Consider the following 15,885-nt stretch of genomic DNA (forward strand, 5'->3'; position numbering starts at 1 on the left):
CTTTCAGGGCTGAAGCAATTCTGTATTTCACCTCAATCACCCATGTAGAGTTGTTTTCATGGTTGTGGTCTTTTTTCTTGCCAAAAATTTTGGAAACATTTTACTCTCCCTTAACTTCTCCCTACTTTCTACCTGCAGTTTTCTTCCTTTTTCCCGTTTTCTGTCTTATGTAAATCCTTCATCCTCTGTTTTTAGATTCTCCCCAAACTGAAAAATCTGATGTGTACAATAGGGCACAGGAAAGTGTTTATAGATGATATGATGCAGAGGCAGGGAAAAGGATGAGAATAGTCACATGCAAATGTTTGTGCTCCTTTTACACTTATTTCTATGTACAATTTTTCTTTTAATGTCCCAGGAAAGAGACCTGGAAATAATCTTTGGCTTCTCTCCCCTTCACTGTAATGTATTGTAGTCATAAAATTTTTTAAGAAACTTAGAATTTAGACAGAGTTGAGTTTGAGTAATAATTGTGCAACTCAGCAGTGGCCACAGGACTGGAAAAGGTCAGTTTTCATTCCAATCCCAAAGAAAGGCAATGCCAAAGAATGCTCAAACTACCGCACAATTGCACTCATCTCACACGCTAGTAAAGTAATGCTCAAAATTCTCCAAGCCAGGCTTCAGCAATATGTGAACCGTGAACTTCCTGATGTTCAAGCTGGTTTTAGAAAAGGCAGAGGAACTAGAGATCAAACTGCCAACATCTGCTGGATCATGGAAAAAGCAAGAGAGTTCCAGAAAAACATCTATTTCTGCTTTATTGAATATGCCAAAGCCTTTGACTGTGTGGATCACAACAAACTGTGGAAAATTCTGAAAGAGATGGGAATACCAGACCACCTGACCTGCCTCTTGAGAAATGTGTATGCAGGTCAGGAAGCAACAGTTACAACAACAGACTGGTTCCAAATAGGAAAAGGAGTACGTCCAGGCTGTATATCATCACCCTGCTTATTTAACTTATATGCAGAGTACATCATGAGAAACGCTGGACTGGAAGAAACACAAGCTGGAATCAAGATTGCTGGGAGAAATATCAATAACCTCAGATATGCAGATGACACCACCCTTATGACAGAAAGAGAAGAGGAACTAAAAAGCCTCTGGATGAAAGTGAAAGTGGAGAGTGAAAAAGTTGGCTTAAAGCTCAACATTCAGAAGACGAAGATCATGGCATCCGGTCCCATCACTTCATGGGAAATAGATGGGGAAACAGTAGAAACAGTGTCAGACTTTATTTTTTGGGGCTCCAAAATCACTGTAGATGGTGACTGCAGCCATGAAATTAAAAGAGGCTTACTCCTTGGAAGGAAAGTTATGTTCAACCTAGATAGCACATTCAAAAGCAGAGACATTACTTTGCCAACAAAGGTCCATCTAGTCAAGGCTATGGTTTTTCCTGTGGTCATGTATGGATGTGAGAGTTGGACTGTGAAGAAGGCTGAGCGCTGAAGAATTGATGCTTTTAAACTGTGGTGTTGGAGAAGACTCTTGAGAGTCCCTTGGACTGCAAGGAGATCCAACCAGTCCATTCTGAAGGAGATCAGCCCTGGGATTTCTTTGGAAGGAATGATGCTAAAGCTGAAACTCCAGTACTTTGGCCACCTCATGCGAAGAGTTGACTTATTGGAAAAGACTCTGATGCTGGGAGGGATTGGGGGCAGGAGGAGAAGGGGACGACAGAGGATGAGATGGCTGGATGGCATCACCAACTCGATGGACGTGAGTCTGAGTGAACTCCGGGAGTTGGTGATGGACAGGGAGGCCTGGCGTGCTGCGATTCATGGGGTTGCAAAGACTCGGACATGACTGAGCGACTGAACTGAACTGAACTATCACTGTACGTGCAACTTACTTTTTAAAATTTAATATATTTTCCTTTTATCAATGTAATATGCCTACAGATTTTAAAATTCAAATAGTACTTCTAGGTTTACAACAAAAACGTAGATATTTCCCACACCATGCATTCCCAATTTTTTCCCTTCTGTTTACCTCATAGCTATTTTGTTTGAAACTGACTCATATTTCTTTAAAAGAAACTTTCTAATGCTATATCTTTTCCAGTTGTGCACATTGTCTATAAACTTCCAACTCTAGAAACTCAAGGTTTAACACTTCCACAGGATTTCCTAGATACACACAGGTATGAATCCATAGACCATCACCTCTCATTTTTTGAAAAAGTTACAGTACCCTTTTCATTAGGTTACCATTACTTACCTCATTAAAATTATGGAATCATTATTCACAGCTGAAGCATATGCTATGATTACATTTTCTTCTTTGTACAATTTGTCTTTACTGGATTCAACAACTGCCTAATTTGCTTATTTACTTTTCTATGTATCTATTACATGTTGTCACCAAACTCTGTAGATCTCCTCTTAAAATACTCAAACACCCCAGGCATTCTATGGACTGACTTTTCCTGGAGATGTGTGTCTAGATTTTGTCCTGAGGTTTCCCACCTCTCTTCACTTGGATTCCCTACTGTCTGGATCCTAAATATTCCTTTTTCTTGGCCTCTTAAATTTTGGAGAGTATCCTCCAGCAGGTATCTGAGATAAAGTATTTGGTAGATAATATTTTTGAACTGTATATCTGAAAAAAATCTTACTCCCAGACTTATAACTAATATTTTGATTTTGAGTAGAATTCCATGTTTCATTTTCTTCAGAATTTTGAAACTTAGTGCTCCACTGAATTTCAGTTTCCTGGCATTCTGTTGAGACTTTCCATGCCATCCTGGTTTCCAATCCCTAAATGTATCCTGTTTTTCCTTATGGAAACTCTTTAAGGCCCTTTATCCCTGGTGTCCTGACATTTTGTGATACTGTGCCATCCTGTGAATCTTCATAGGTTTGTTGTGCTGGGCATTGCTGGGTCTCTTCCTTATGTTTTCCTCTTTATCTCTTTTTCTTCTATTATCCAAGAGTCATCATCAAATTTATCTTCTCTTGAATCAATTTTTAACATTAAAATTGCTTTTTAAAAAAATTCTCAAAAGCTCTTATTTTCTGAATGCTCTTTGATATACCTTTTTTCTTTCACTGATATATTATCTCCAAAAGCTGCAGATAATAAACTTTTTAATATTTTTTCCTCTTCTAAGTTTGTTTTTTCCTCTTCATCCTTCCCATCTTTCTCAAATGTCTGTTGACCCTTGATCATCTGTATTAGGAGGGAGGCAGAGGTGTTTATTTGAAGTTCTGTGGGGTAGAACCAAGTGCTGCTAAGTGGTAAGGACTGACACAGGGCAACGAGAGGGAGCTTTGGTCAGCTTGGTGCCTCGGCCTCCGTAATCTGGCCCCGTGTCTGCACTGTGTGTGTTTCCTGCTCCTAAAGTCTGGGGTGCCTGCTGCTCCCTCACAACACCTGAATCCCCACCTCCATCTCTTTCCTAGCTTTGCTCTTTCTGCCTATAAGTCCTTCCTCTTCTCATCCAGCCTCAGATCCTACCCTCCCTTCCAGGTTCAACTCTCACATTGTCTCCTTGCTGCCTTCTTCATCTGCATGCTTTAAGCCCACGCTTTTGCTTGTTCCCTGATATTTGAAGTGTTCCTCTCCCCAGCTACACATGCACTCATGACTAGAAACCATCGCACATACTGTTTGTCTGACCCTATGGCACCCAACCAGTATTAGGTGCTGTTTGATTTTAGAAAAAATATCAACAAGAAATGAAAGTCTTGTAGACGGAATGGAGAGAGCCCTTCCTAAATTAATACATACCTATGGTGAATTACTTCAATTTGGTAATTTTTTTTTTTTTTTTTGGCCATGCCACAGCATTTGGGATCTTAGTTTCCCCCTGACCAAGGATCCAACCTGTGTCCCCTGCAGTAGAAGTAGAGGAAGAACCACTGGATCACGAGGGAAGTCCCATCAATTTGTTAATGTTTTTTGACTGCTTGATCTGCAAGAGACTCAGCAGGAACAATATCTGACCATCTTACTTCCCAGATGGAAAGTAAGCTCTCTGGGGCTTGCAGCAGCCCTCCTGTGCAAAGACAGGGTTTGAGATACACCTTAAGTAACTTGATATTATTAATTGAAGTTTGCCAAGTATTTAAAAATAAATTAGATTGGTTTCAAAGTTATTCTGTCATCACACTTGGCGACCAAAATGTTCTCCTGGCTTTAAATAAAAGACTGGCGTTGTGACTAGAGAAATGGGAATCGTGTATAATCAAAAGACTGCCTATCTCCCAGCCCAGGGGAGCATGTCCTTAACATGAACCTTACTGGCCTCAAAGCAGCTGCCAAAACAAGGTCGAGATGGCAGCTTCCTTCCAATGAATATTCAGGGTTGATTTCCTTTAGGACTGACTGGTTGACTTTCATGCAGTCCAAAGGGCTCTCAAGAGTCTTTTCCAGCACCGCAATTCAAAAGCATCAGTTCTTCAACACTCAGCCTTCTTTACGGACTGATGCTGAAGCTGAAGCTCTAATACTCTGGCCACTGGCTCCGGAAGAGCCATCTCATTGGAAACGACCCTGATGCTGGAAGAGACTGCGGGCAAGAGAAAGGGGAGACAGAGGGTGAGATGGTTGGATGGGATCACTGACTCAATGGCCATGAGTTTGAGCAAACTCCCAGGACACGGTGAAGAACACGGAAGCCGGGCCTACTGCAGTTCATGGGGTCACAAAGAGGCGGACTAAACAACAACATGGCTTCCAGAGTCCAAATTCCTTAACGTGAGACGCATCCTCGCTTCCTCCCCTGCCCTGGCGGCCGCCCTGGGCTCTCGCCCCATTCCAGACCGCAGGTCTGTCTACGAAGATCCGTAGGCTCCAGAATAGTTCGGGGGGCGGTCGCCGTCACAGTCATGTTAGCGTGGCTCCTCTCTACCTAGGGCTTGCTGTGCTCCACTGTGTCCTTGCTCAGCCCCAGCTGGGAAGCGCCGGCCTCCTCCCAATCGGACAGATGGTAAGGTGGACAGAGCGCCAAGCCTGAAAGTCCACCCGTTCAGGACCCCCCGCCGCCTGCTCCTCCAGGCCCGGGGCTCAGGTCCAGCCTCCCGTCTCGCTGCAGCTCACCCCATCATCTCAGCGCTCTCATGCCAAACTGCGCCATACGGCCCCGACCTAGCGTACAACCGCTGCGCCGCCCACAGCACCAACGGGTACGCATGCGGAAGCCGAGCGAGTCGTGACCCCGACCTCGGAAGCACAGCGCGGTTTCCGAGGCAACGGGCGCGGAGCCGGCGCCGGCGCCACCACGCGCTCTCAGGCGCCTGCGCGTGGCGCTCCCGGCGCATCCCGGCCGGCCGCGCAGGCCCCGCCCTCTCGTGGGCGGGGCGGTCTCGCGACGGGAAGCGGAAGTGCGCACCGCTGCTGAGGGCCGAGGGCGGCGTGGGCACGTCTCCGGTGTCCTGGCGCGTCTCTAGGTAGGGCTGGGCCTGCGGGGCTATTGCCTCGGTGCTGAGGATGCACTCGCGATTCGGCGCCGTCGCGGTCCCTGAGCCGCGTCTCCCTGACCGCTCGACCCCACAGCTGTGCGCCCTGCCTGTTCCCCCTGGCGCCACCCTGGCCCGACCCCTCTCTGGAAAGAGGCGTGTGGTTTCGGGTCCCCGGTGACCCTGTCTGTTGTCTCTCGGGGAGGCGTCCTCTGACCTCTGCACGTGCGTCTCCGAACTTGAGCGCCTTCCCCCAGTCACCCATCAGTCCTGAGCTGGGGCTCCAGTACCCGGCAAGCACCATGCCCTTGGGGGAAGAATGGCGGGTGGGATGATGCGTAGGTGGCTGAGAACATGGTTTGTCCTAGACGGCCAAGGAGGGGACAGAAGCCTCTGTACTGGAGGGGGGATTCTAGCTGAGTTTCGAATAAGTACAAATTGAGAGGTGCTGTGGGCAAGAGGCCATTCATTATTGCAGCAGAAACGGTGCTTACCACATGTAGGTTTGAGACCGTTGGACATATTCTGGAAAATATAGGTTGATTAGAGTTGGGGTTGGCAGGAAGCTTGAGAGAATTGTGCTCACTCAGTCCTGTCTGACTGTGATTTTATGGACTATAGCCTGCCAGGTTCCTCTGTCCATGGGATATTCCCGGCAGCCAGGCTCCTCTATCCGTGGGATTTTTTCCGCAAGAAGACTGGAGTGGGTTGCTATTTTCTCCTCCAGGGGATCTTCCCAACCCAGGGATCAAACCCATGTCTCTTGAGTCTCCTGAATTGCAGGAGGATTGTTTACCACTAAGCCACCAGGGAAGCCCCTTTGGGAGAACTAGGAACAACAAGAGATGTGATCAAATAAGCGATCAGATCTTAGTGTTAGAAGAGTCATCTGACAGGTGTACAAGAGATGTGATCAAATAAGTGATCAGATCTTAGCGTTAAAAGAGTCATCTGACAGGTGTACTGGTGGTGGTCCGGGATGACTGTGTGTGATAAGATGGCATTTGCAGTCATTTAGGGAAGAGAAGTTTTAGGACTGAAAATTTGGAAATGGTAGTGGGGAGAACTTGGAAGTGAGTTTGATGTGGGGAAAAGTGAGGTGGTATTTCAAGTGACTTCCACATTTTTGACTTGAGCACTTGAGACAATTCAGAGAATGGGAGGCAGGTCTGCAGCGTCAGGCTCCTCACCTCTCACCTCCCAGATGTATTATGCTCTGTGAGTCCTCGGTGTCTAGTGTGACCCTTGTGCTTCGTGCTCTGTTGCTGTTGTTTCTGAACCATGGCCTCCCAGCATCATGTGCTCTCTGACCTGCGCATGTTTGGACCTTGCTGTTGGGAGCTACCCCCTGCCCCACCACAGCTTCACACATTCTTTGTGTATTGATTTCCCCAGCATCTGCCATCTCTCAGGTCACTGGAGTGGCTTTCTCCCAACCTGGCCATTCCTCACTCTCAGAAATCTAGCAGTGCCTTCCTTAGTATGCTGTGTTCATGTAAAGCAGTGAGACCTCCTTGGTTGTGTCACACTGCTCATTGCCACACGTACTGCTTTCTGACTACCTTACCTCCCAGTTTCTTTGTGTAACTCCTAACCACTCAGCCTTCCAGACACAGAGATATCTAATCACTTCTGGCTGATGGATTTCTCACCTGAGAAATGAGAAGACCGAAGTAGGTGATGGCTGCGGTCACCTTCAGTTGTTACTATTCTGAGGTTCTGTCTACTCCCCGAGCCTGAATCAGTGGCATTCATGGGGCACATTTTACTGTAAAGCTAATAAAGTTCAGACTTCAGAGTCCTCACTTCCATGGGCCCCTTCCAAGGCACTAGGAAGGGCCTCAGTGGTTTTTAGTTTATAATTGTGTGTGTGTTTTAAAGAAGGGCCTCAAATTATTAAGTTTCAGCCCCCCACAGTGCTTGGATCCCTTTAGTTACCTCCTATTGTCTTGGTTTTATGTTCCTTTACTTTCCCTTCCCCACCTCCCATTCCTCCTTGTGTGTGCTTCTTACTGAGGCTTGGAGAGAAGCCACTAGTCATAGCAAACACCCTTTTCCAGCAACACAAGAGACGTGGTGATGTCCACACATGGACGATTACAAAATTGGATTATATTCTTTGCACCCAAAGATGGAGAAGCTCTATACAGTCAGCAAAAACAAGGCTGGGAGCTGACTGTGGCTCAGATCATAAGTTTCTTATTGCAAAGTTTAGGCTTAAATTGAAGAAAGTAGGGAAAACTACTAGGCCATTCAGGTATGACCTAAATCAAATCCCTTACGATTATACAGTGGAAGTAACAAGTAGATTCAAGGGATTAGACCTGATGGATAAGAATGCCTGAAGAACAATGTACGGAGTTTTGTAACATTGTACACAAGGCAGTGATCACACCATCCTCAAGAAAAAGAAATGCAAAAAGGCAAATGGTTGTCTGAGGAGGCCTTACATGTAGCTGAGAAAAGAAAAGAAGTGAAAGGCAAAGGAGAAAAGGAAAGATATATTAATCTGAATGCAGAGTTCCAAAGACTAGGGAGCACAGATAAAGTGTTCCTAAGTGATCAATGCAAAGAAATAGATGAAAACAATAGAATGGAAAAGACTAGAGATCTCTTCAAGAAACCTAGAGATATCAAGGGAGCATTTCATGCAAAGATGGTCACAATAAAGGACAGAAATGGTATGGACCAAACAAAAGCAAAAGATATTAAGAAAAGGTGGCAAGAATCCACAGAAGAACTATACAAAAAAGATCTTAATGACCCAGATAACCACAATGGTGTGATCACTCATCTAGAGCCAGACATCCTGGAGTGTGAAGTCAAGTGGGCCTTAGGAAACATCACTACAAACAAATGTAATGGAGGTGATGGAATTCCAGCTGAACTATTTCACATCCTAAAAGATGATGCTGTGAAAGGGCTGCACTCAATATGCCAGCAAATTTGGAAAACTCAGCAGTGGTCACAGGACTGAAAAAGGTCAGTTTTCATTCCAGTCCCAAAGAAGTGAATGAAAGTCACTCAATCGTGTCCGACTCTTTGTGACCCCATAGACTATACAGTCCATGGAATTCTCCAGGCCAGAATACTGGAGTGGGTAACCTTTCCCTTCTCCAGTGTATCTTCCCAACCCAGGAATTGAAACCAAGTCTCCTGCATTGCAGGTGGATTCTTTACCAGCTGAGCTTCAAGGGAAGCCCCAAAGAAAGGCAGTGTGAAAGAATATTCAGACTCCTGCACAATTGCACTCATCTCTCATGCTAGCAAAGTAATGATCAAAATTCTCCAAGCTAGGCTTCATCAGTACATGAACCAAGAACTTCCAGATGTTCAAGCTGGATTTAGAAAAGGCAGAGGAACCAGAGATCTAATCGCCAACATTTGTTGGATCATAGAAAAAGCAAGAGAATTCCAGAAAAAACATCTGCTTCATTGACTATGCTAAAACATTGATGGTGTGGATCACAAAAAAACTGTTGAAAATTCTTAGATGGGAATACCAGACCACCTTACCTGCCTCCTAGGAAACCTGTATGCAGGTCAAGAAGCAACAGTTAGAACTGGACATGGAACAGCAGACTGGTTCTAAATTGGGCAAGGAGTATGTCAAGGCTGTAATTGTCAGCCTGCTTATTTAACTTATATGCAGAGTACATTATGGAAAATGCCGGGCTGGATGAAGCACAAGCTGGAATCAAGATTGCTGGGAGAAATACTAATAACCTCAGATATGTAGGTGACACCACCCTTATGGCAGAAAGCTAGAGGAATTAAAGAGCCTCTTGATGCAAGTGAAACAGGAGAGTGAAAAAGCTGGTTTAAAACTCAACACTCAAAAAACTAAGATCATGGCATCTGGTCCCTTCACGTCCTGGCAAATAGATAGGGAAACAATGGAAACAGTGGTAGATTTTATTTTCTTGGGCTCCCAAATCACTGCAGATGGTGACTGCAACCATGAAATTAAAAAATGCTTGCTCCTTTGAAGGAAAGGTATTACAAGCCTAGATGGTGTATTAAAAAGCGAAGACATTGCCAAAGAAATCTGTATAGTCAAAGCTATGGTTTTTCCAGAAGTCATGTATGGATATGAAAGTTGGACTGTAAAGAAAGCTGAACACCACCTTTGAAGAATTGATATTTTCAAACTGTGGTGTTTGGCAAGACTCTTGAGAGGCCTTTGGATTACATGGAGATCAAACCATTCAACCCTGAAGGAAATCAGTTCTGAATATTTATTGGAAGGACTGAAGCTGAAACTCCAGTACTTTGGCTGCTGCTGCTAAGTTGCTTCAGTTGCGTCCGACTCTGCGTGATCCCATAGATGGCAGCCCACCAGCCTCCCGTCCCTGGGATTCTCCAGGCAAGAACACCAGAGTGGGTTGCCGTTTCCTTCTCCAATGTGTGAAAGTGAAAAGTGAAAGTGAAGTCACTTAGTTGTGTCTGACTCTTCGAGACCCCATGGACTGCAGCCTACCAGGCTCTCCTATGGGACCCTCCAGGCAAGAGTACTGGAGTGGGGTGCCATTGCCTTCTCCGATACTTCGGCTACCTGATGTAAAGAGCAAACTCATTTAGAAAAGATCCTGATGCTGGGAGAGATTTAAAGCAATAAAAGGGAGAGGCAGAGGGTGAGATGGATTGATAGCATCACTGACTCAATGAACATGAATTTGAGCAAACTCCCGTAAATAGTGAAGAACAGCATGCTATAGTCCATGGGGTGGCAAAGAGTCAGACATGACTTAGCAACTGAATAATGCCAAAAAGAAAATGTGAATGAGTGGGGCTGATCACATTCCTGTTGTAACATGGCTTTAGTTTGCTCTTGCACTATCTCACATGCTAGTAAAGTAATGCTCAAAATTCTCCAAGCCAGGCTTCAGCAATACATGAACTGTGAACTTCCTGATGTTCAAGCTGGTTTTAGAAAAGGCAGAGGAACCAGAGATCAAACTGCCAACATCCGCTGGATCATGGAAAAAGCAAGAGAGTTCCAGAAAAACATCTATTTCTGCTTTATTGACTATGCCAAAGCCTTTGACTGTGTGGATCACAATAAACTGTGGAAAATTCTGAAAGAGATGGGAATACCAGACCACCTGACCTGCCTCTTGAGAAATGTGTATGCAGGTCAGGAAGCAACAGTTAGAACTGGACATGGAACAACAGACTGGTTCCAAATAGGAAAAGGAGTACGCCAAGGCTGTATATTATCACCTTGCTTATTTAACTTATATGCAGAGTACATCATGAGAAACGCTGGACTGGAAGAAACACAAGCTGGAATCAAGATTGCCGGGAGAAATATCAATAACCTCAGATATGCAGATGACACCACCCTTATGACAGAAAGTGAAGAGGAACTAAAAAGCCTCTTGATGAAAGTGAAAGTGGAGAGTGAAAAAGTTGGCTTAAAGCTCAACATTCAGAAGACGAAGATCATGGCATCCGGTCCCATCGCTTCATGGGAAATAGATGGGGAAACAGTGTCAGACTTTATTTTTTGGGGCTCCGAAATCACTGCAGATGGTGACTGCAGCCATGAAATTAAAAGAGGCTTACTCCTTGGAAGGAAAGTTATGACCAACCTAGATAGCACATTCAAAAGCAGAGACATCACTTTGCCAACAAAGGTCCATCTAGTCAAGGCTGTGGTTTTTTCCTGTGGTCATGTATGGATGTGAGAGTTGAACAGTGAAGAAGGCTGAGCACCGTAGAATTGATGCTTTTGAACTGTGGTGTTGGAGGAGACTCTTGAGAGTCCCTTGGACTGCAGGGTGATCCAGCCAGTCCATTCTGAAGGAGATCAGGTTCCTAGGATTTCTTTGGAAGGAATGATGCTAAAGCTGAAACTCCAGTACTTTCGCCACCTCATGCGAAGAGTTGACTCATTGGAAAAGACTCTGATGCTGGTGGGGGATTGGGGGCAGGAGGAGAAGGGGACGACAGAGGATGAGATGGCTGGACGGCATCACCGACTCGATGGACGTGACTCTGGGTGAACTCCGGGAGTTGGTGATGGACAGGGAGGCCTGGCGTGCTGCGATACATGGGGTTGTGAAGAGTCGGACACGACTGAGCAACTGAACTGAACTGAACTGAGGAAGAACCGAGGTCAGAGATTGACAGCTGAGCTCAGGAGGCAGAACATTTGCAACAATATGTGTATTTGATTTGCTTCATTGCTGCTGCCTTGCCACCTCCTTCAAGAAAAGGTTGAAAGTAAGGGAAGTCCAGTTCAATTCAGTTCAGTTCAGTTGCTCAGTCATGTCCGACTCTGCGACCCCATGAGTCACAGCACGCCAGGCCTCCCTGTCCATCACCAACTCCCGGAGTTCACCCAGACTCACTTCCAACGAGTCGGTGATGCCATCCAGCCATCTCATCCTCTGTCGTCCCCTTCTCCTCCTGCCCCCAATCTCTCCAAGCATCAGAGTCTTTTCCAATGAGTCAACTCTTCGCATGAGGTGGCCAAAGTACTGGAGTTTCAGCTTTAGCATCATTCCTTCCAAATAACATCCAGGGCTGATCTCCTTTAGAATGGACTGGCTGGATCTCCTTGCAGTCCAAGGGACTCTCAAGAGTCTTCTCCAACACCATAGTTCAAAAGCATCAATTCTTCGGTGCTCAGCTTTCTTTACAGTCCAACTCTCACATCCGTACATGACCACAGGAAAAACCATAGCCTTGACTAGATGGACCTTTGTTGGCAAAGTAATGTCTCTGCTTTTGAATATGCTATCTAGGTTGGTCATAACTTTCCTTCCAAGGAGTAAACCTCTTTTAATTTCATGGCTGAAGTCACCATCTGCAGTGAAGTCCACTTAATTAAGATCATAAAAGGAGCTCTTACCTCCACTGAAATTAGAATCACACACTGGGAATTCACTCAGAGAAATTAATTTCATCTTAATTAGTTTGAAAGTGAGGCATCCTTATACTATCAGTTACTTTTATAGAGGAACAAGTGGGAATAACTTTTACATTTTCATTTGCTTTTATAAGTAAATTTCTATTTCTTTGTAAGGTGTTCTGTTGGAAAAGTTTTCAGAGAATTAAAACATGTTACTTAAGGTTTAAATTATGTGGATCAGATCAGATCAGATCAGTCCCTCAGTCGTGTCCCGACTCTTTGAGACCCCATGAATCACAGCACGCCAGGCCTCCCTGTCCATCACCAACTCCCGGAGTTCACTCAGACTCATGTCCATCGAGTCGGTGATGCCATCCAACCATCTCATCCTCTGTCGTCCCCTTCTCCTCTTGCCCCCAATCCCTCCCAGCATCAGAGTCTTTTCCAATGAGTCAACTCTTCGCATGAGGTGGCCAAAGTACTGGAGTTTCAGCTTTAGCATCATTCCTTCCAAAGAAATCCCAGGGCTGATCTCCTTGCAGTCCAAGGGACTCTCAAGAGTCTCCTCCAACACCACAGTTCAAAAGCATCAATTCTTCGGCGCTCAGCCTTCTTCACAGTCCAACTCTCACATCCATACATGACCACAGGAAAAACCATAACCTTGACTAGATGAACCTTTGTTGGCAAAGTGATGTCTCTGCTTTTGAATATGCTATCTAGGTTGGTCATAACTTTCCTTCCAAGGAGTAAGCGTCTTTTAATTTCATGGCTGCAGTCACCATCTACTAAAGGATTTTATAGTACTAGTTTAAAATCCACCAAACTGAGAGGTAAACCGTCGTCTTACTTGAGCAAGTGAAGTCAGTGGTGTACAAAGAGTCAGTGATTTCTTTTCAGTCAGCCAGTAAGTCAGGGCCATTACTAGCTGAAAAGCCCAGTCCTCCACACCCTTTTCCTTATAAACAAATTTTAGCCAAGGAGTCCATTGATGTCAGCTCTTATTGTGGAACACCTGCTCTTAAACACACACCTGCCCAGCTGCACGCCCACGTGCACGCTGGGCTCTGGAAGGTACACAGCAGTGATGGATGCTCTCCATGTCAGTACTTTAGCTCGGATAATTAGCCCAGTACAGATTCATGTAAGTTACTTTAAGTCATGAGTGGTAAAGTGGTTGGCCATCAGGACAAGGGGATACTAGCTTGAACAGCAGAGTTTTCTGGATAATTTAATTTTGGATTTTTTCTCATTAAGGAGAAAAATCTCACATTTAGAATGGAAGTCTGTCTAAAATAAAGGATTTGTCTGCTTTCTTAAAAAAATTTTTTTTTGCCACACTATGTTCTGAAGGAGATCAGTCCTGGGATTTCTTTGGAAGGAATGATGCTAAAGCTGAAACTCCAGTACTTTGGCCACCTCATGCAAAGAGTTGACTCATTGGAAAAGACTCTGATGCTCGAGAGATTGGGGGCAGGAGGAGAAGGGGACGACAGAGGATGAGATGGCTGGATGGCATCACCAACTCGTTGGACGTGAGTCTGAGTGAACTCTGGGAGTTGGTGATGGACAGGGAGGCCTGGCGTGCTGCGATTCATGGAGTCGCAAAGAGTCGGACACGACTGATCGACTGATCTGATCTGATCTGATGTAGCTTATGAGATTTTAGTTGCCGAAACAGTGACTGAACCTGGGTCCCCTGCATTGGAATTGCAGTCTTCACCACTGAGCCATCATTCCCTGCTTTCTTAATAGAAGGTGCTAACTGTGATAGGAACTTTCCCTAATCCCTGTGATATGACCTCAAGTAAACATTGTAAACACACCGTGTTATGATGAGAATAGTGTTAGGGCTTGTTAAGGCGCATGCGCCGGTTTTCCCTGCTGTTTATGTGGCGTTTTTCTGTCCCCTGGGTTTCCTGGGTCCACTGTCAGAGGTTCTGACCCTTGTCAGCATGGGCACGCCTGTCTCGTGCCCTTTCCATTACTGTGGACTTTGAGCTAATTGTTAGAATTATGCAGAAGAGTGATTCACAGATGATAATTCAGAGCCCGAGAAGTCTCTTATGAATAAATTACTTCAGTTTTACTTATGAATTTTGAAACTTACATTGAAGTCTTATTCTGAATTCTGGATCAATGAGGCATAAGTTTTTATAGGTGGCAGGCATTTCCCTTTTCTGCGTTTATTGATCTGTAAGGCACTTTGTAAAGCTGCAGTCAGGTAGCCTCTTGGTGTCCCTACAGTCCCACTGGTCCGTTAGGCCCCCTGGGGCTGGGAGCACCTCCAGAAAGGAGCGCTGTAGCTATGCGCACCCCAGGGCTGGCTCTGCCAGTGGTGGTCTTCCCTGCGGGCCCAGCCGCCACCAGATCTCTGAAGTGTGGTGTTTGGGGTGGGCAGCCCCTCGTGAGAGGAGCTGGCTGTGCTGTTACTGTCTATGACCTCAGCAGGTTACTCAGTGCACACTGCTGACTGCCCCCGGCCGCCAGCTCTTCCTGCCTTCTTTGCTGGCATGTAGGCCTCGCTGTGGAGTCTGAACAAAACCACACAGTGCACCAGTGGGGCTGGAGGGGGCGTCCACTGTGGGCACCGGTTCACAGTGTACGGCCTGGTGCGTTCGGACATGTCTGCACACACCCAGGTCTGCTGCTTTCCTGACAGACCCTGAGCCTTTGCTCCTTTCAAGGTGCACGTCTTACAAGTCTGTCTTGTTCGTTGCTGTGTCCGCAGCTGCGGGACCTCATGCCTTCGGTGTACTGGGGGGAAGGGGCTACAGAGGCTCTCTTTAGCCTCTTTGTCTTGCAATACGACACAGGGCTTTGCATCCCTCCAGAGCTGGAGTTCTTCCCGGCAAGAGAGGGCTTTGGATGTCTCGCCTGCCTCCATCCCTCTTCCACAGCACAGGCAAGGCAGTGCTTCCAAAATACACTTGCTGAAGAGCTTTACACGACACCTGCTTCCCCTCAGAACCCAGTGTGCATGCGTGTGTGGGTGTGGAAGCCGCTGTCACAGCAGCCTCCTACCACATCTGTCCATACTCTTCCCTCCAGCAGAGGCTCTGCCAGGCCCAGGGGTTTGGGTTTTTTTTGTCCCCCATTTTCTGTGTTGAAGAATACATTTATAATATGCTACGTAAAGTTGCAGGTTAAAGTACGTAATAGAACAGATATTTTAAGCACCTTAGAAACATGGATTTAATATAAAAAGACACCCTAGGACCTAAATAAAAGGCATCCCTGTCACTCCTGCCTCGTGCCTCCCGCCCGCCTGCCCTCACGCTCCCTCTGGCTGTGCCGCCCGCCCCGTCTGCCTTTGTCAGGACCCTTGGCACGCCCTTCGTCAGGTGGACGCCCTTCCTCAGGTGCATCCCCTTTCCTCAGGTGCATCCCCTTCCTTAGTGGCATCCCTTTCTTCAGGTGGCATCCTGTTCCTCAGGTGTATCCCCTTCCCCAGGTGCATCCCTTCCCCAGGTGCATCCCTTCCTCAGGTGGCCCTTGCGGATCCCAGGATGGGTTGTGTCTTCCTGCTGAGCATCTCACGCTGTCTGCTTTTGTCTGTCTGGAAGTGATGCCCCGTGACGACCGCTTGCTGGGGCTTTTCCTGCCAGCGTGTAAGCT

General features: G+C 46.1%; 1 protein-coding gene across 9 annotated transcripts in view; it reads left to right on the top strand.

The window, feature by feature from the left end:
- Nucleotides 1-5,311: 5,311 nt before the first annotated feature.
- The window catches only part of FAM120B (family with sequence similarity 120B), a 112,159-nt gene continuing 101,585 nt past the window's right edge, over nucleotides 5,312-15,885 (top strand). For 8 of the 9 annotated variants that reach the window (XR_009495790.1, XR_009495791.1, XM_015472974.3 and 5 more), the window contains exon 1: nucleotides 5,312-5,399. The gene's annotated coding sequence lies outside the window, so the exon portion shown is untranslated. The remainder of the gene's footprint in view (nucleotides 5,400-15,885) is intronic. The other variant, NM_001102507.1, reaches the window with a different exon arrangement.

This window comes from Bos taurus, chromosome 9 (genome assembly GCF_002263795.3).
Source record: "Bos taurus isolate L1 Dominette 01449 registration number 42190680 breed Hereford chromosome 9, ARS-UCD2.0, whole genome shotgun sequence".
NCBI classification, from domain to species: Eukaryota; Metazoa; Chordata; class Mammalia; order Artiodactyla; family Bovidae; genus Bos; species Bos taurus.